This window comes from Acomys russatus, chromosome 4 (assembly GCF_903995435.1).
Source record: "Acomys russatus chromosome 4, mAcoRus1.1, whole genome shotgun sequence".
NCBI lineage: Eukaryota > Metazoa > Chordata > Mammalia > Rodentia > Muridae > Acomys > Acomys russatus.
In genome coordinates, this window is record NC_067140.1 from 31,139,292 (window position 1) to 31,158,699 (window position 19,408).

The 19,408-nt window shown below is 54.3% G+C and overlaps 1 protein-coding gene across 1 annotated transcript in view; it reads right to left on the bottom strand.

Annotated features, from left to right (window-relative positions):
• The window catches only part of Prdm11 (PR/SET domain 11), a 72,266-nt gene extending 55,332 nt beyond the window's left edge, over positions 1–16,934 (bottom strand). The window contains exon 1 of the mRNA XM_051144189.1: positions 16,888–16,934. The gene's annotated coding sequence lies outside the window, so the exon portion shown is untranslated. The remainder of the gene's footprint in view (positions 1–16,887) is intronic.
• Between the last annotated feature and the right edge of the window lie 2,474 nt (positions 16,935–19,408).

The window sequence follows — 19,408 nt, forward strand, 5'->3', positions numbered from 1 at the left end:
GAGTTCTGGACATCCTTGCAACATTTCCACTGAGCATCTCTGTCTGTAAGGACTTCCTGTCCTCTGGCCCCAAAACCATTTCTGCCACCAGACACAGTAATAAAGTAGGCCAAAGGGACTGTGAGCATGCACCTACTGGCATCCTGAAGGACAGTGGCTTCTCTGCTTGCTAGGAAAGGTGCTGAGCCCTCAGCCCTGGGTCCTTCTCCTACACAGCAACCCACTGGATGTGGAGTTGCCACTTCATAGCCTCCTCACATGGGATTTGAGGGCAGAATGACTCATCTGCCATGCGGGTGATCCCACTGCGCTCGGTTGCTCATGATACAGTTGTTCTGATCCTTTGTACTTTCGCACTGACACTGTGAGCCTGGAGTCATGTATAAGGAACTGAGTTCTCACTTCATTTCTCCATGAAGGTGGTAGGGCTGATGCACAGACCCATGTGCTGACAGAGAGCTTGGTTTGGCAGCATGCAGAGGGGCACCTACTGTATGCATGCATGATCTCACGCCTCACTGTGTTTTTCCCAAGGATGATGGGACAAGATCTGCTTCCTAAAGGACAGGCAGCGTGAGCTATTGAATCTTATGGATGAGGGCAACAAGGAGGAGATGACATTGCCTAAGACACCTGGGTATGTAATGGTGACACGGATGCTAACACTTGCACTGACTGTCACACCTGTGGGACAAACTGGGGTTGTGGGGTTGCTTTGGCGGAGCTGACACCCTCAGAAGGAAGAGGCTCTGCCGAGCAGAAACACTGCCAGGAAGGTGACCTTCCTCATAGGACTCCAGGAAGGAGGTGGGAAGAAAGACGCTCTAATGTGTCACTGGCCTGGCTGGGTGTCTTCTAAACCCAGTGCCGAGTGCCCATTCACCCCCTCTGACCTGTGATCCTGCGGTACCCAAACTGAATGCCAGCATTGTCCTGCATGCCAGGAACCTGGAGAACAAGGTTCCCATCCTCATGGCCAAGGGCATGCCTTACCCTGCCCCTTCTCTTTTCTGGTACCAATTCCTTGGTATCCTGGAGACAGCTGAGTATGTGATTGTGGAGACCAACCAATCAGAGCCTGGATCTGCATACTGTATCAGCAATACCCAGTGGTTGGCGCACAGACGGATAGGAGGCTCAGCCAATGGATGAAGAGACGGAGCTTCACAGGAATCCACTAGAAAGAGAAAAGGATGCAGAAGAGCGGTGCCTGCTGCCAGGTTTGTGCCTCACCCCCCAGCCACAACCCCAGCCCTGCAGCCGCCTGTGATGAGTGGAGGCGGTACAGAAGCAGAGAAGGCTGGACAGACAGATTCCTGAAGACGTTGTGTGAGCCCCTGGATCCAACAGCACCTGAAAACTCCCAGGATCCTCTTGGACCTTGAGCTGAGCCACAGGCATTCCATTTTTGCATGATGGGATGGCTGAGTTCTTGCCAGGTTGTACTCCAGAAAGTCCACGACCTTTGCTTTTCAGATTGAAGTTCAGGGAGGTCAAGAGGCTTGAACACAGCTGCACAATCTAACCAGCCTGAAGCCTACCACCCTCTTGCCACGATCCCCAGTTGGCAAGCCTTTAGAACAGGTGACAAACTGCAACCAAGAGAGGAAGAGATCCTGCACAGGAGGATGGGGCTTCCTGAGAGGATCCCACAAGATAATTACCATGGAACCTGTTCCACCCTAGGGCGACAGGGAGGAAGGAAGGAAGTGTAGGTGGAGAACTGGCAGCTGCTACTTTCTCAACTTTTCTTTCTGCCAACTGGAAAGAAAGAGAAGATTCCATTGGAAAGTGGGGACAGTCTGAAGGGGCAGTCAGGTCACACTGTGCAGGTGGCTCCACATGGTGGCAGTGTGCTGGAGGGAAGGGGGAGCTCTCCCCATCAGATAGGTCAGTATGGCTCCCCAGCTCCAGAGGCCAGTCTGCCTCCTGTGTTCCCTGGCATCTGAGCTGGTGACTGTGTGGCAGACTGAGGACAGGTCCCAGATGATGACTTGGACACCATCCAGCCCACCAGCTCATCTTCCTTTGGACTGCTCCCTCACACTGAACTCTGCAGACTGTGAGGTGAAGCAGGTGCAATCATATGCTCCCTGGAGCACAGGAGAGGCAGGGAAGCAGAACACAGGCAGCCAGGTCCCTGCAAGAAGAATCAGGGAGGACATGTGCCAGAGGGCACTCCCTGGTGTGGTCAGAAGTAGGAAAGCCTCCCATCATTCCTCTACAAAATGAAACAAGACAAGCTGGGCTGCTGTGAGCCCGTGAGCTCTTCCACTTAGGCACTGAGCCTCCGTTTACCTGTCTGTACAATGAGGCGTTTGGGCTTGACTTCCTTTAGCATCTGCTTGCTCTGGCTTTCTGTGACCACAGTGAGGGGAAAGCAGTCAGCTTTCTGCAAACTCCCAGGACTGGACCAGCAGGTGACAAACACTTTCCTGCCAAACTACTCCACCACAGAGGCCAAAAGAGACTGTGGTAAAAACCACTGCAGCTTGTTTACACCAAATCATGCTAACCCAGAGACACTCCACACCGACACAGCACTCCACTGCAGCTGGCACCCAGCACCCAACTAGCTGTCCCTTTCCATTTCTCTCACGGTTTCCCAGATGGGAAAGGATTCATGAAAACCAAGAAGGCAAAATTAGTCTGCCCTGCCAAGGAGTAATTTATGCTATGTCCAGCCCTGGGAAGGGGACTATATGCAGGCTTGGGGTTGGCAGAGGGCAGCCTGGCCATCTGGAGCCCCTGTCTCTGGGCTTGTCTATTTCTGGCCTCAGCTTCCTGGGCTGGTGGGATAGACTCTAAAGCTTTCCTAAGTCTCTCCTTGTCTCTTCCCTGGCAGCAAACCTCCAGCTAGTGGGACATATGTCTGGGTTCCTGCTAGGTGCCCTCAGTTCACAGGTGAGGCAATATGGCTCAGAGGGGCCACTTGGGCAACTACAGAGAAGTAACAAATCGGGATTTGAACCCAGACCCCTGCTATACATGAGGTGGGATGCTTTCCCATGCTTGGCATTTTTGTCTGATCTCTAGTCCTCAGGTGAGTGTGACAAGGGACACTGGCAGCCCCTCATACCTAATATGTGTTTTCCGGCCTCAGGCTCCAGACTGTTCTTATTCTTGGGACCCATGGGGAGCACAGGGGCCACTGGAGGGGCTTCCTCTGAAGGAAGGCAAGTGAAGCACTTGAGTTACCAAGCTATCCCATCTTCCTGAACCTTGCTGAAGATAGGCTTATGGGGGACCAGGGGAAAGCACTGTAGGCTGGGAGAATTCAATAGCAACTCAAGCGTCCCATGTGAAGGTGGCCACACTGTCCGCCCTCAGCTCCTTTGGCTCCAGAGAAAGGCAAAGCCAGCACTAGTCAACACACCACAGCCACCCATGCAGATAGACTGTGCTCCCATTCCCAGGGCTGGCAGCTGAGCTGCTGGATGAACAGCTGAGAGAAGCATTGCCTACTCCCTAGGACGGAGTTCAGAACAGACCAGCTGCAGGTCTCCCAGAGTGAACACAGCTGCTATGGCCAGGGCCCTGGATACAGAGCTTTCAAAATGCACTGCATGGGCCTCTTCCCATCAAAACCTGCGTGCAAAGAGTCAAAGTGGATCCCGCAGAGCCGTCTCTGCCCACCCCACCCCCCAGTCATTAGTGCCTCCCAGAGAAGCCCACAGTCTGATGGGGGCCCTGTTTATGAAGCCTGTGCTAGAAGACAGGTATGGGGGCTACCCAGCCACACCTCTAACTCCAGCATTTGGTGGGGGGCTGAGGCAAGGGATCCCTATGAATTTGAGGCCACTGCGGGCTGCATGGTGAGGCTGTCTCCCCAAGCCTCGACTTCCCCTGCTGTACATGAAAACTAACAATGGCAGCCACCTCGGGTTATTCTGAGGAGTGTGTTAGCCTCATCACAAGGTACTGATCTGGCTCACGGAAGCTACATGGGAGGTAAGCACCCATGAGAGATGTGAGACCTGGATCCCTGGGCAAATCCCTCTGACACTATACTCACGACCCCCACTCCAAGCAGGTCCAGGCTAGCACCTTCAGATTGAGGTGACAGCAAACCAACAGGAGCCAGCAGTGAGAACAGAGCAGGCAGGCACCTGCCCACCAGCACCCACTAGCCTGTTAGTCTTTCAGAGACTTACTTTCCCCAGTTGAAATCTGGACCAATGATGACTTTTCTCTGCTTCTCTGGGAGTCCCCGGTGTCCTCCCTCCAAAGGGGCAGAGGGACCTTGGAGCAGAGACTCTGCAGCTGGCCACTTCAACTAGCAGAAGGGTGTGTGGCTCGGTGCTGGGGAGGGCTGGGCCGGGGCCAGGCACACACTCCTCTGCTTTTCGAATGTAATCCCAGCTGTCTGCACTCGCTGACCACACGCCACTGCCCAGAGAGGCAAGGCCAAGCAGGCTGCCCAGCGGGCACCCTCTGCCAAAAGGATCACATTGGGTGGCCTTGTAAGAAAGGAGTGCACGGACAGCCAGATGGCATAAGTACTACTCCCAGCCCTGCCAGTGGCCAACCATGTGGGTGGCTTTGAGAATGTTATTTAGGAATCTGTAACCTTGGTGTCTCCTCCTGGGCGATGGCCACAGCCGGGGCATGCAAGCACTCTGCCGCTTTCAAAGGCTGTAAGGAAGTGCCAGAAGCCATTCTTCCAGTGCAGCACGGAACCAGAATGATATGCTCCAGAGGCCGAGGAAAACCCTTGCCTAAGCTAACATGGTTCTAAGACACCCAGCTCCCAGGGGAAAGTCCGGCCCCAAGCTGCTTTCTTCTCCTGCCCACCCAGCAGGCCAACAGAGATCAAATCCACGGCCACAACAGCCCCATTGAAAACCAGTAAATGTGTCCAAGGTGTGGGGTTACATTAGGTACTATGCTCCTGGCCACCTCCTCAGAGAAAAGGACCAGGACAGCCTCGCTCCCTCTCTGCAGGCCCCAGTCCAGAACCTTCAGGGCCAACCAGGGTAGAAATCTGATCACCCACTGCATTCCCCAGGTAGCAGTGTCCTTTGGGATACCCGTTGACCCAGGAATGGAGGCATCATAAAGGCGAGAGCCAACTCCCAGCTGTTCACCAGGGATGTGGGCTCAGTGCCCAGCGAGGTGATGGTGAGCTAAGGCAGAGGTGGGACCCCATGATAGGGACACTGCTGGGCACCTATCCTTCGCCTGGCCAGCCCCTTGCACTTAAGGCTGCTCAGTGACGTGAGTGCTGTTATTTCTGGTTGCAGTGCATTCGGCCAAGCCACAGAGGTGCCACAGTTCTGGAGATGGTGGCTCTGGGGCAGCCAGGTCAAGACTCCAACCCAGGCATTCCGATTCCAGAGATTGCTGATCTTTTGAACCAGCACTGCCCCCTGCTCATCAGAACTGTGCCACTGAAACAAGGGCAGAAAGGGGGTCTGTGAAGGAGAGGAGACTCGGTGGGGGGGGGGGCGGGAAGCAGATTTCCCATCCAGCTCAAAAGAAGAGAGCTTGGGATAGCCAGCATCCATTGGAGGCATATGGTTCTTCACAAACTCCCAAGGGACAAATTTTCAATATCAGATAATACATTTTTAAAGCACAGCTGGTTCCCATAACCCAGAAAGAGCAACTCTAGAGAAGCCCAAGGAAGCTCTGGGATAAAACTGTAGCTAACCTAAATGTCCAGTAGTGGGGGTAAATAACAATGACTTCCCAACATTGTGTATTGGTGTTGTTTTAAAAGATGGCAGTTCTCCCTGTGAAGACACACCAAACCGTCTGTGACAGCTCAGGACTATAATCTCAGTACTCAGAACACTGAGGCAGGAGGATCAACAAGCTGGAAGCCAGCCTGGGCTACATTACAAAGAGGGACTGGGGGGGGGGGCGCTGGGGGACAGGAAGAAAGCCCAATCAGAAAAGGGCTTGCTGTGCAAGCCTGAGGACCTGAGTTCAAACCCTCGGGATGTAAAAAAGCCAGGTGCACCAGTGTGTTCCTGAAAACTGGGGAGGCTGATAGTATCCTGGAGCTTGCTACCCAGCCAGTCTAGCCAAACCAGTGAGCTCCACCTTAGGTCCCACTGTGACTTCAGAAGAAACAAGTTGGGCAATCATAGGTGAACAGTCTCCCTACTGAGAGCAATCTTCCCTTTCCCCACACCACCCAGCTTCTTCAGTGACCTCCAACATCCCTCCCAGAAGCTGCCTAGCTCCTCTCCAGCTTCTGGGGTGCTTCAGAATGGAGGATGCATCTGGGAGGACTCTTGAGTGGAGGTGGACGTCAGAAAGGAAAGGGGAGAGAACAGGCTCACATAGCAAGTGCCCACAGCGCCAAGAACCTGACTGTGACACTGTACCCAAGCAAGAGCCCTAACCCCAAACAGGCTGAACCCCAGCTAAATCCCAAGTCAGGACCACGTTAACAGTCAAATGCCGATGACATCACTACTTTAAGCCAGCTCCAGTGTGGAGAAAGAAGAGCCAGAAGGAACAGACCTGAGTCTGAGCTCTGCCTTCGAGTACCCACACAGGAAACTACCAACCTCATGGAACCCTAGGGAGCTTCAGTTGGGCCAATGGTGGGCATCTCCCAAGCTGGCTGAGTAAGTTAATGTCAGCTCACCTCTTGTGAAAACCAGTGCCTCCATTAACACAGCGGTCACAGCCACACTCCAGGGGGACCCAAGGCGCTGAGAAAAATAAATTGGCAATGTCTGGACTTCAAGACAGACAGGCTTGTTGGGCATGGGAGCACGTGCCTTTAATTCTAGCATTTGGGAGACAGAGGTAGGCAGATTTCTGTGAATCTGAGGTTAGCCTGGTCTACATAGAGTTCCAGGCCAGCCAGAACTACATAGTGAGACCCTGTCTCAAAGCAAACAAAAACCAAAACACATCCAGAAAAGTGAGGAGGGAGCTGTTACTGGGCGACACTAAATGGTGCCTGAGACAAGACAAATACCTGACCGTGCCCTGACTCCTGGGTGCAACCTTAGAGGATTACACTGGGGGGAGCCTTGCCAAGCAGGCTTTGGGTGTCCTTTGAGAAACAGGGGCATGGGCAGCAAGGTGGTCTAGTATGACATTCGACAGGGAAATTGCCAGCTTCGGGAGGGTGGGCATCAGGGGGGAAACCTGAGACCAGGGCCACTGACTCAGGACCGGCTCCTTTCACAGACTGCCACTCTTCCAGTATGCTCAAAGCCACTGTCAAAACCAAGGCACCCCAGTGACTCCACGCTGGTTGGCCTGAAGCCCAAGTTGGGTCAGGTGAAGAAGGCCTGCCCCGCCCCATTCGGCAGGAGTGCAGACTCTGAACAACAGCTGCCCAGCCTGCGGCTGCTGCAGGACCCAGCTGGTCTGGGAACCTAAGAGAGAGTGAGCCAGGGGAACCCTTAACAGGGCCCCAAGGAGAAGGGTGAGGCTGGTGTTAGTGGGAGGGGTGCTCCCACAGCTCCCTCCTGGGCAGCCCACCTCCTTGGGCTTGTGGCCACATGCAGACCCGGCACACCTTGGGTTGTTCCCAGAAATCCAAGGACAAGGTGGGTCCCTCAAGATCAGAAGAGAGCCTGGGAGAGAGCTCAGGGAGTAACCTTTTAACACTATGTAATGCTACTTTGGACTGGCACAGGCTGTACCCAGCGTCCTGGTGTGGCAGGAACGCAGGCCTCAGACCTGACCATCGGGGGATCCACGTGGGAAACAAACTTCAGGCCACTGTCCAGTCTTACCCAGGTCTCTAATTGGCAGGCCACAAGCCTGGGTAACCTCATCCTGTACAACAAGCTCCAACTTCCTTCCTCCTTGCACAGGCCGCACGGGGGTGGGGGGGGCGCTGGAGGCAGAGAACCTGGACACCCCACTGCGACCACACCCCCACAGCTCTGGTGTTGGGGTGGGGGCAATGAAGCTTTCCCCACAGCCAGGAACCACAACAGATGTCAGCCCACCAGGCCCGCTCAGGATGGCTCTGGCCTCACCCCAGGGGCCTGCTGGCTCACCAGTCAGGACTGTCCCCCACAGGACAGGCAGATATCTCTTCCCTGGCACCTCACTCCACTGGGCCCAAGGGCAGCCTCCCTGGCAAGCAAAAAGAAGTGTTGCACACTAGGGCGGTCTTGTCCCTCCTCTACAGAACCATGCCTCCATTCCAAGCCTCCCACCAGAGGAACAGAAGCTGTCAACCTAAAAACTAACTGCAGGACCTAACTATTAAGGAACTATCACCATCTCCCTGCATGGCAACTCCTTCCAGTTTCTGAGGCCATCTCCTCCCTCTGCCAAATGCCAAGACCACCTGCCATTCAATGGCTTACAGGCCCTCCCACTGCTCATCTCTGCATACCTGTTCGCATTGCCCCCCCCCCCAAGATGCCCTTCCCTTCCCTCCCCGGACACAATTCTGCACACAACTTGGAGGTGTGCCCAGCTGCTCCCCTACCTCTGAGAAGCGAAGCTGCACTCTTTTCTCACTGCCGAGGCCAATGCTCACACTCCCTGCCTTCGCGTATAGTCAGGATGGGAGCCAGAGCTGCTCAACCTACCTGTGATAAAGAGACCTTTTGTTTCGGCTTCCAAACGGCGGCCCGCAGTTGCATTTATAATGGCATGGGGACCACATGCTGCAGTAAGAGTTTATTCAGTTTGTTCTCTAAGGAGTACCACTTTTCCCAGGGACCTGTGGCACACCTGTGACAGGCCTGTAGCGGAGTAACTAGCTGCTGCTCACCCAGGGCAGGCGGTCCCAGCCAGCATGCACTGGACCACACTTGCTAGGCTGCTGCTAGCCTAGCTTTCCAAGGAAAGCCATGCAGTAGCATGTTTGCATTTCCAGACCCCAAGGGAATACTGATCAACTATGTGATGACAAAAGTTGGATAGGTAGGTCCAACCACCCCACAATACAGCTGTGCTTGTGCCAAGACCCCTCATTTCCCAGGCTGGCCTGGGCTGCAGTTCTTCATATGTCCTATGTTTTCACTGCGCTACCCAGCCACTCAGGAGTGAAAGAACGGAGTTACCAGTCACCCCATGCAAAGATCCGCCAACAGCGGTAACACAGCACTCACAGCAGCAGTGAGTGATCTTGGCCCAGCAGCCTTTCCCATCTGTGTGACTCTGGGTAAGACACTTCACTTCTTGGGACCTCCATTTCACCTTTACAAACTGGATCCAACAACATCAGCACGGTGGGGCAGCTGATGCTAGCAGGACTGTGTATACACATGTGCCTCCTGCAGACATGGCTGGATGGCTGGTGCTAGGGCTTGGAAGAAGCCCATGGGAAGCTCCACGTTCCTTTGGATTTAGTCCTATACCTTAGAGAGAAGTCCCATGCCAGCCGCTAAGCCATTGGTCTCTTTGGCACACCTCCCCCTGCAGAGCCAAGGGGCTTTACTCTCTTCGCAACACCGTTCCCTCCCGCCCCCCCCCCCCCCCCCCCGGCTGTGACATTGAATCCTCTGCAAACACCAACCTCCCTGGCTAGTCTGACTTGCCTCCTGGAACCCTGCTAGCCTGCAGAAGGGTTTACAGGCACAAATACACACAGACACATACAAGGCAAGCCACCCTGACTATGCTGGGGCTGTGAGGTCCGAGCAAGGTAGCATCAACAGCTCCCCAACCTCCAGAGTCACACCATACCTTGGGCTGTGACAATGTTGGATCCACTGCAGCTGGGTTCCCGTGGGCTGCCTCATGACAAGTTCCCTTGTATCAGGCCTTCTCTCTGGAGGAACCAAGGATCTACCCAGCCACCGTTCCTACTTCTCTTGTATCCCAAGCCAGGCACACCATCACCCAGGGAAGCCTTCAGCAGTGCCCTTTCTTGGCCCTCATCTTTTTCCTTTAGAAAAGTTCTAAAAAGCAGGAGCCAAGCATCTGGGAGTTCTGACATTGTGTGTGTGGGCGGCTTCCTACTTACCCTCTTACTAATGTCCACACCAGCTCAGCTCAAGGCTGAGTCAAACCATATCCCAAACCCGACTCCCACCTGTAGCCTGCCCGCCCTGTGCTTACTTCCAACCCTTCCAAGTATGGACACTGGTTACTACGAGTACATCCAGGAGAGAGGTCCTGGGGTACAGGGGAAGGTTGGACTTTAAGTCTGGCCACTCTAAAGCACATGACTTCCCAGAGGCCACTTGTCACTGGGCCTCAGTTTCCTTAATGGGACAATGAGGTGTCCTGTGAGCTGGCCTGCATGCCTTGGAAATTTGGATAAAGGTGTTAAGAGAAAGAAGAACTAAAGCAAGAATTCTGAGTTTCTTTCTGCGTCAGAGGGGAGAGAAAATTCCACAAGCCATTGAGAACTCCCGAGGCTCAGGTGTGTCTCACTGAAAAGACAGAACCCAGACCTCCACAACCACTTTACTCTGAAGCTGATACCAGGAGGCAAGGTGCCAGCCACCCATGTCTAGTCCCCTCCCCCATCCTCACTTCATCTGAGACTCTTGGTCTAGCCAAATATGACTCCACGTTTTGACGCTGAGGTTCCCAGGGTGGGAAAGGTCCTGACAACTGCTATGCCAAGACCCTATGAACCAAATTCATTTTAAGGAACCAAAGCAACCTGCTGGGAATTATTAGATGAGTGGCCCCTAAGGGTAGCCTTCACAGGGTGCCTGGGAAGAGTCGAAATTGCGTGCCCTTCAGCTAGTCAAGGGACCTCTGTGGGCCACAGGCTCCCCCTCCCATAAATGGATGGGAAAAGCAGCTGTTGTCAAGAGCCATGGTACTGAGGCCATGTTCCTCCCAGCAGCCGAGCCCTCCCGGGGAGCGGCATCTTCACAACATAGAGAGAAATGTTGTCCTCCACAGAATATGAGGCAGGATTGATGCCCTCATCTTGTGGCCAGAAAAGGAAACTGAAAGCAGACAGGCTCACTGGCAGCCAGTGTGTGGAATGAGCACCTTAGGGTATGGCCAGAGCACAGGCCTGTATCCATCCCTTTTCAGGTACCCTTGTCCCCAGCAAAGGATACAAAATCATCTCCATGCCCAGGGCATGCTTCCCTGGTACATGGTGACTTTCCATCCAGTAAGGTGGCTCTGAGTTGACCTGACACCAGTCACTGGTACCCAGTGTTTGCTGGGAGCTGCCTGTATGGCTCCGGGCTGGACAGAGAGCACTATAGGCAGGAAACAGCCAGCCTGTGGGGAGCTCAGCCTGTGAGGAGTGGCCTCCTCCTGTCAAGGACACCCCTACTGCAAGGCAGGGGACCTACCCTGAGGCCCATGTCCTCTGCAGGGCACAACGCCAATCCCACCAACCCGGTTTCTCCTTGCAAGGGCCCAGATCCAGGTATTCCCAAACCAAACTATGAACACTAGGATTCTCTGCCCACTTGAGCTGACCACTCTGACCTGTAGCCATCTCCTTCTGCTGGTTCATTCTCCTTGGCAACTGGTTCTTTGCAGCCTGTGCATTCTAGACCAAGGATCTGGTCACCGTGTCTTATAAAAACCCTCTGAGGCTCCCTGCAGCCCACCAGTGTGCAAACTCTTCCTCAGCCAGCACAACTGTTCCAACCTAGCTGGGAGCTAGGGTCAGGGTGAGTCAGGAGCACTCAGGATCCAGGTGGCCCGGCTTCAAATCCCGGCTGCACCGCTTACTCTTTCTGTACCTCGGTGTTCCAAACTATAGACTGGGGAAACAGACAGGGAGACCGTGCAGAGCAAGTGCTTTGTGAGGGCTGAGCACTCCCTCCATTCACAATTCCACTTCCTGGCTTCCAGGCCACTCATTAAACCCCTACACTCTGCTCATAGGAGCGAACCAAGCGCCAGATACTCTAGCTTTCTAGGAGTTAATGGAGAGGAGAAACAAACGAAATATGTAAGCAAGGCATAAGATATGTTCTAAAGAGAAAAAGCAGGAAGCCAAGAGAGGGAGTTGTACAGCTTCAATTCTAAACAGGGAAGTGCCCCAGAAGGCAGTATTTTGACAGCCCTGGGGCTGGAGATGAAGGTAGTACAGAGCTAACTGGGGTGCAGTACTGTAGGGAGATGGAGCTCTTGTCTGAGGGCAGGACCAGGATATTGCTCGGTTATACTTTTCCTGCCCCCTCGCACACGCACACTCACCAACCACAGACCCACTCCTTCCAAGGCTGACCACAGGCCCTGACCCGCTCTGATGCCTCTCCTCTTTCCCCTCTCTCTTCCTCTACATCCTGCCCATCCGTCAAAGCCCAGCCCAAAGGCTTCCTCCTCTGAGGAGACTGTGCCTTGACAGGGACTCACAGCTGTCCCATTCCCCATCTACTGAGCACCTTTCTTGATGTTTAGCTGTGTGTTGGCTTGTGAGCTGTGCAAGGCAAGGCCTGGGTGGTCCCAAGGCTGGCACAGCGATGACTTATGAGCTTCACGCAGGAACAAAGGACAGGACAGCACCCAGTCCTGGGCCCCAGTCTTCTCCTCCTGCTATCTTTTGTCAGGGACACCACCAGGGTAGGTACACTCTACTGTGTGGCTGAACACCAGCCCTCCCAGGATCAGCAGATACAAATCTGCAATAGCAAATAGGCTTTTTAAAAATAACAACACTTTTTCTTTCTTTCTTTCTTCGGTCCCCGCCCCCCCACCCCCTTTCTGCACAGCTTGTTTTTCTGGCATGGCCCCTGGGCCAGCTGCCGAGAAGCCCCTCCCTGGCCCCACTCTGAGAACATGGGGCTCTAGGGCCTCCAAGGACTTGCAGGCTCCAGTCAGAGGTGGAGACTACCAGGCAGCTTCAGAACAAGTCCTCAAGCCCCACTCCCAGGTACTCCTGGGCCAGGTACGCCTCTGCTCAAACCTCCATATCAGAGGGTATCCAGAAGGGGTCATCTGACCCCACAGGACACTTTCCCAGAGCTTGATCTAGGACATATGCTCTTTCCGCCCTCTCATGCCCCCTCACTCACCAGCCACAGATGCACTCTTGTCTCTCCAAGGCTGACAACAGGCCACTTCCCCACACTCCTGTCTACATCCTACCCATCCTATCCAGGTGGGTCCCAGGATCCTCTCTGGCTCTCAGGAGGTGACAAACTGCCACTTTCCGATTCTGATTGTGCCATGGACTCTATATTTCTCACCCTACCTCTCAGAGCCTCGGTTTTCCCATCTGTGAAACCTCTGTGGGGGTCGCCAGAGCAGGGATGTGGTATGGAGTGGCTAGCACTTGAGCAAGCCTAGTGGGTCACATGTTTAAGGGCTCTGTGGCAGTACAGAGGTGGTAGCATTTGAAGACATGGGGTCCCTGGGTCACCGAGGGCCCTGTCCTTAAAGGAACTCCTGTAGTTTTTTTATCTTGTTTGTTTTGGGGTTCTTTGTTTGTGGGTATGTTTTTTGGTTTTGGTTGTTGTTGTTTGGGGGGGTTTTTTTTTTTGTTGTTGTTTGTTTGTTTTTTGAACCCTGGTGAAGTCTCTGAAGACGGTCCTTTCAGACTTCCTGTCTTACCATGTGATCTCCCCTGTCACGCGCCACTTCCATGGTGCTATCCACCACAATGAGACACTGTCAAGGGAACTATCGCTGAAGCTGAAGCCATGCTGTTTGGACGTTCAGATTCCAAAACTATTAGCCAAATGAATGCCCTTACCTCAGATAGTATATAGCCTCGGGCGTTCCACCATCATGATGAAAAAGTGACCTACACAGGACGGGACTGCTTAGATAGTGTCTGACAGGCGTGAGCTCTCAGGAAACACTAGCCACTGCTATTATCCACTTGCGGCATCCCAGGTCTCCACCCTAGGCCCTTGCACTGAATCACCCCTTACGTCAGCAGGGATCTCGGGGGTCTCATGTGCCTGGAACTGCTCTCCTGCCATAGTTCTCTGGAGGTCAGCACTGCTGGGCCCAGAGACCTGCAAGGGCCCTGAGCTTCCCATTTGCCCTCTACAAGTTGACTTAATGCTGTGTCTGAAACCTTCCTGCTGGGACTGTAGCTCAGGGAAGCTTGGAGCATACTGTCTGTCCTCAGCCTTTGCCCATGGTGATTCCTAATCAGAGTCAAGGACTCACAGAAGGTATTCCTAGCAGGTCTCAGACACAAGCCACTTACCTGAAACAGGGTGCAAAACCACAACCAATTAACAATACCAGCACGTGGAAAGTTGCTACAGAAAGGAGAATCCAAGGAGAGGAGGATGAGACCCGAAACACCTGTAACGCACAGCTTAGCCTAACCCAGAAAGGCTTCCTGGAGGAGGTGACATAAGCTACCCTGCAATAACAAGCCAGCCTGGTCTTAGTGATTTAGAACAACAAAGGTCTATCTCTCGCTTGCATGGCATGGTAATTGTAGACCATCAGGGAACACTGCTCAGAGAGTGACACAGAAACAGTCCCTAGCCTGCTACCAGATGTGTCACGTCACCAAGAACGAGGATAGTCTTGCCTTGACAGTTAAATGCTTTGAGCTACAAGTAAAACATCTCTGTGGGTCCCACCTCGCTGGCTAGTCACACAGACTCATCTGAGAATAAGAGGACCTGAACTTAACCCTGCGGTGTGCCTGGATTCGCTGGGGACACTTTTGGGAGAGCAATAAAGACTATCAGACATTTCCACACCACCCTGCCCCTCACCGCCTTTCATGCATTCATAAATTCCAAGGCGGGCTGGCTAGGGCAGAGTGGGCTAGGCATAGGGAGGTGGGAAGGGCAGGAGATGCAGCTAGACAGACATCAGGTCTAGCAACAACTCGATCCTTTATCAGAAATGCACTAGGCAGACTGGAGAGGGAACGGGAGCAGGAACTGGGGAACCCAAAGTGACCCTAACTGTACCACTCATTCACTGCAGTGGGGAGCAGGGCAAGAGCGGGTACATTCTCCCAGGCTCTAGCAGTTGTTCTCAGAACAGGCAGCATGGCTTCACCAACACGCTTGTGGGGAGAAGTCACAAAGCCAGGATGGATGGATCCCCAAAAAAGATCGTCCTGGGCCTGAGGATGTGTGGACTAGGTGGGGAGGCAGAGACACCAGCATGTTTCCCATAAGGACTTGTGGCATTCTGTGCCCTTGAGCTATGGTGGTAGTAGAAGCTTCTGGTGGAAGGCCATCAGTAGGTTAGGATCTCAAGTAACAGACCTCAGAGGCAGCTTAATAAACAGGCTGTCTGACACCCGCCCCCCCCCCCCCGCAACGCCTCCTCCAGTCGTCTTTGCCTCTTTCAGGCTTTCTGATAACCCCATGTTGGACCTAGGTAAAGAGTAAGCCAGATGGTAGACACTCACCAGATACCTCAGAGAACCCATCTAAGAAACATATGGGCTGGAAACGTCTAGTAACTCATACCGGAAGTAATGACTGCAGTGACAGATTAAAGGCTCCGGGGACAAGAGCCCCTCATCCCTGAGGGAGGCACTCAGAAGGTACCACACCCCGGGAACAGCTGTGGCCCTGTCAGGGACTGGGTAGAGCAGGCTGGGGTCTGGCAAATGATTGTGACACCCAAGATGGTTCACAGAGCATCACCTAGGATCGAAGCTCTAGCTTCTAGGAACATAAGCATGACCCCAAGCCAGGTATCTCACTGTCCCAGTGCCCTCCCAGCGGAGTCTCAGACAGGCTGCACTGAGCCCAATGTAGGGAAGGAGAACTGCCTTGAAGAGCTCAACTGCAGCTCTGCAAAGTCTAAGCCCCACGAGAAGGTTCCTGAAGATGCCCTCCCCACGAAACAAAATAAACCAAAGAGCCTGGGCCGTGTGCCCAAAAGGTTCCCAGCAAAGCCCATGCCGAGCTCCCCAGAGATGAGGCCAACAGACTAGGGCTTCTGACCTATATACCCTAGATTATCAATCAAGCCCTAGAAAAGTCCCAGCCTTCTTCTGCAGGGGACAAGTGGGCAATGCAAGCCTGGGGTGTCGCAGGCGTCACACTCCATGGAAAATTATTCTGCTTCAGGATATACAGAATTCCCAAAGTTTAGAGGGTTCCCAAGATGAAGAGCAGCCGCCCTTCGCCGCTCATGGTTTCCACACACAAAGGAGTGGACATGCTTCTTCTAGATCACTCTAAATTATAGTCCACATCTGTGCTCCACACAAAGCCATGGCTGAAAAAAATAAAAGATAGGAGACTTTCCTCCTCTAGGTTGCCAACTCATTCTAAGGGTCTTAGCTCCGACTCTGATGGGCTGAAGACACCAGCAACTTTCTGCCTTATTAGCCCAAGGCTGCTCTGTAGCTCCTGCAGGGATTTGCCTAGGGCACGCTGGCCTTGACGGAGGAAGGTCATTGGCCACCAAGTTTCTGCAGTTTCTGCATCACATAGTACCTTGGGGACAGGGAATGAGGAGGTGGGGGCGGAGACGACACTCTGGAGCGATTTCCCAAAGAGTCCACGCCGCAACCAAGACTTAAAATAGATAAAAGGCACGCCCTTCCCTCCCACACCTCCCCCCCCCGGCCCAGTCCCACGGCAAGTCACCGGGCCGGACGCAGTCCCCAAGCCCCCGAGTCCAGCTCTGGAGCACTGGCGACCCGATCCCTGCAACTAGGCCAGCGGCCGCATCCCGCCCTCGCCCCGCCCTGCCCTCTGTCTACACGTCCTCTTTCCGAACACCGGGCCGGGGAAGCCGCTCCGATTGGCCGGCGGCCGCGTCCGTCAGCGCGCGGCGGAGCCGAAGAAAAGGCTACAGTGGAACAAGGCGGGCGAGTGCGTGGGGAGGAAGGAGGCGGAGGCTGGGCCGCCCGAGGCCCGCGACGGGCGGAGGCAGCGACCTGCGGGCCCCGGCCACCTTGGGACCCGCCCCGCTCCCGGTGCTCCGGCCCGTGCCCCGTCGCCCGCATGCGCCCCGCTCCCCAGTGTCCCCGCGCGCGTGTCGCCCCGTCCCCCGCGCCGGTTGGCGAGCCGCCCAGCGCCTTCCGAAGCCATGTTCACGTTCATGGCCACGGTGGCCACCGGGCCCACTCACCTTCGCGGGCTCCCACGCGGGGCGGCGGGCCGGGCCGGGGCGACGGGGCGCGGCGGGCCGGGGCGGCCGCGCGCGGGGTCCCCGGCCGGGCAAAGTTTCAGCGCCAGCGGCAGCGCGGCGGCGACTCGCTGCTGCTCTCCTCCCCTGCTTTGACCACCATCTTATTAGTACAGGAAATGACATGGAAAACGGAAGAAAGCGGCGTTTGGGGCAGACGCGGACCCCCCAATTCAGGGGGCCGGAGCCGGGCCTCGCTGAGCCCCGCGTCCCCCGAGCCAGCCCCGCGCGGGAGCTCGCGCGTCCCCGCCGCGCGCCCCACAGGGAGGGCGACGCTGCGGAGGAGGAGCAGGCTACGCCAACTTTGTGCCCGGGATACTTTCGGGGGGTCGTACTGCAAAGTTGTGGCGTTTGCGCAAGCCCATCAGAGGGTGTCCCCTGGCTCTGCCGGCTTCGTTGCAGTCGGTCTTCAATTCAATAGTCTGAGGGCGACAAATGCGTTTATAATTTTAACCCTTACTGGGTCCCCTTCTGAGCCCCTTTAACCCTTTGGGTGCTCAGCAGTTTAGAAATAGCAACTGAAGTTGGGTGACATGCGTCCCACGGACCACCAAGAGGAAGGCACCTGGGCCCCCCCCCCCCGAGAGAAAAATTAACTATTTATGTGGGGCTGCAGGATTAAAGGGTGAGCCTCGCTTTCTGCTTAGATCAAAGTACAGTACCCAGAGAGTAGAAAACTGGGACTGACAGCTCTCTAACTTTGCTTTGGAAAATATGTTTAAGTAGCTCTTCCTTGCCTGGTGCCTCATCTGCTCCATCTGTGAAATGGGACTCAGAGAGATATTGAAGGAATGTGGTGAGGCTGGGGCGTTCGAAGGTGTGAATAGTGAGATGGGGAGCCAGGATAACCATACCCCAAGCAACTCCTTCTTTGTAATGCCCTCCCAAGGGGAGGCTGCTTCAGGGTGGGTTCCCTGGCCATGGGAGGGCCTCACCTCAGGCTAGAAGTTGCCAAAAAGGATTCTACCCCAATAAGAGGTCTTAGAAGGCCTGCCCAGTGCCAGGTAGTCCCGGAAGGCCCAGACAGTCCCAAGAAGGTGTCACCTCAGGGGAGCTTCCACCAGGGTGGTCCCAGAGGGCCTTCCAAGGGCAAGGCTCCTGACGATGGTGTAGCTCCTAGTTGCCTGATGGGAGGTGGGAGAGGAGGGGATGTCAGGACTTGTTTCTTGTGCCCTCGATACCACAAATGATTCTTGTCTGTCACTTGCAGTATGACCTTGAGTGTCTATAGCTTTGACCCTGTTTCCTCATCTTGCCAGCACTAGAGTAAGCCCTGTGGGTGTGTGTAAAGAGACCAGAAACAGCTGTAATGCTACAGAAACATCTCGGTGCTGTGTGTTCACAACTACAGCTTTCTGAAGCACTGGGAATTGTGGGTAATATAGATGAAGACCTGGATCCGTGTATCCCAGTGAGGCTCCCGGCCAGCCAGAGGTCTGTATGACTACCTCAAGTTCTAACTAACACATGGGAGAGGTCAGGCCGACAAAGAGATGCTGAGGACCTAGCCACTTGTCTCTTCTGAGGGGAAGAGACCATACATGAAACAACATCAAAAGTGAGCCAGGAATCCGCAGGACAGCATACCAGCAAGGCACACAGTGAAGACCTGGAGGTGTTGAAGTGCCCAGGGGTTTGACCCATGGCCTGCAGTGACTAGTGCCTGCTGCAGAAACAATGTGGGTGAAAAGCATGAGGCAGAGCAAACAGGCAGAGGAGAAGAAAGGGTGTGGCCAAGACCAGCTCCTGGAGACCTGAAGGGGCCTGGGAGAGACTTAAGTGGTCCTTGGAGACTGGTTTACTCTCCTCTGAACCATTTGATAGCCTCCCCACCTCTAGAGATATGTGGCCAAGGCAGGGTCAGTATGTGTTTCAAGCTTCCTCCGTGGGTAAGTTGGGCCTGAATCCCAGAAATGTGCATGGGAGGGCACTCATTGGAATTCCCCGAGGAGTCTGGGACAGGCACTGAGGTCAGTAGGATGCGTGGCATCCACATCGGATGCTTTGCCATTGGCCCTCTCCATCATCCAAGACAAGCATCAGTTTTACCAATAAGGAAGCGTACTCAAGAGAGGGTCAACTGAAATCACACAGCTAATTAGAGGCAGGGGGTGACCCCAGGCGGGGCAGCCTCCCTCCATCAGGCAAGGTCTTCTCCATGCGTTGCGCGAGTTGCTCTTTCCCACAAACCGACCGAGGATTTCCTTTGCCTTTTTCCATAAGTATCACACACACACAGCATTCACCAGCATCTTGTAAGAGGAAGCCAAGTTCTTCCTCACCTCCCTCTGTCCCTGTGAAGGCACTGAGATGGGATTTGTGAATAGTCTTAGCTCTACAGAAGGAATAGTCAATGTGAGATCTAATAATAATAACGATGCCCATCCAGGGCTGCCAGGGCTACATGAGGAGACCCTGTCTCATGCATAATAAATAACAAACAAACAAGAATACCCATACCCAG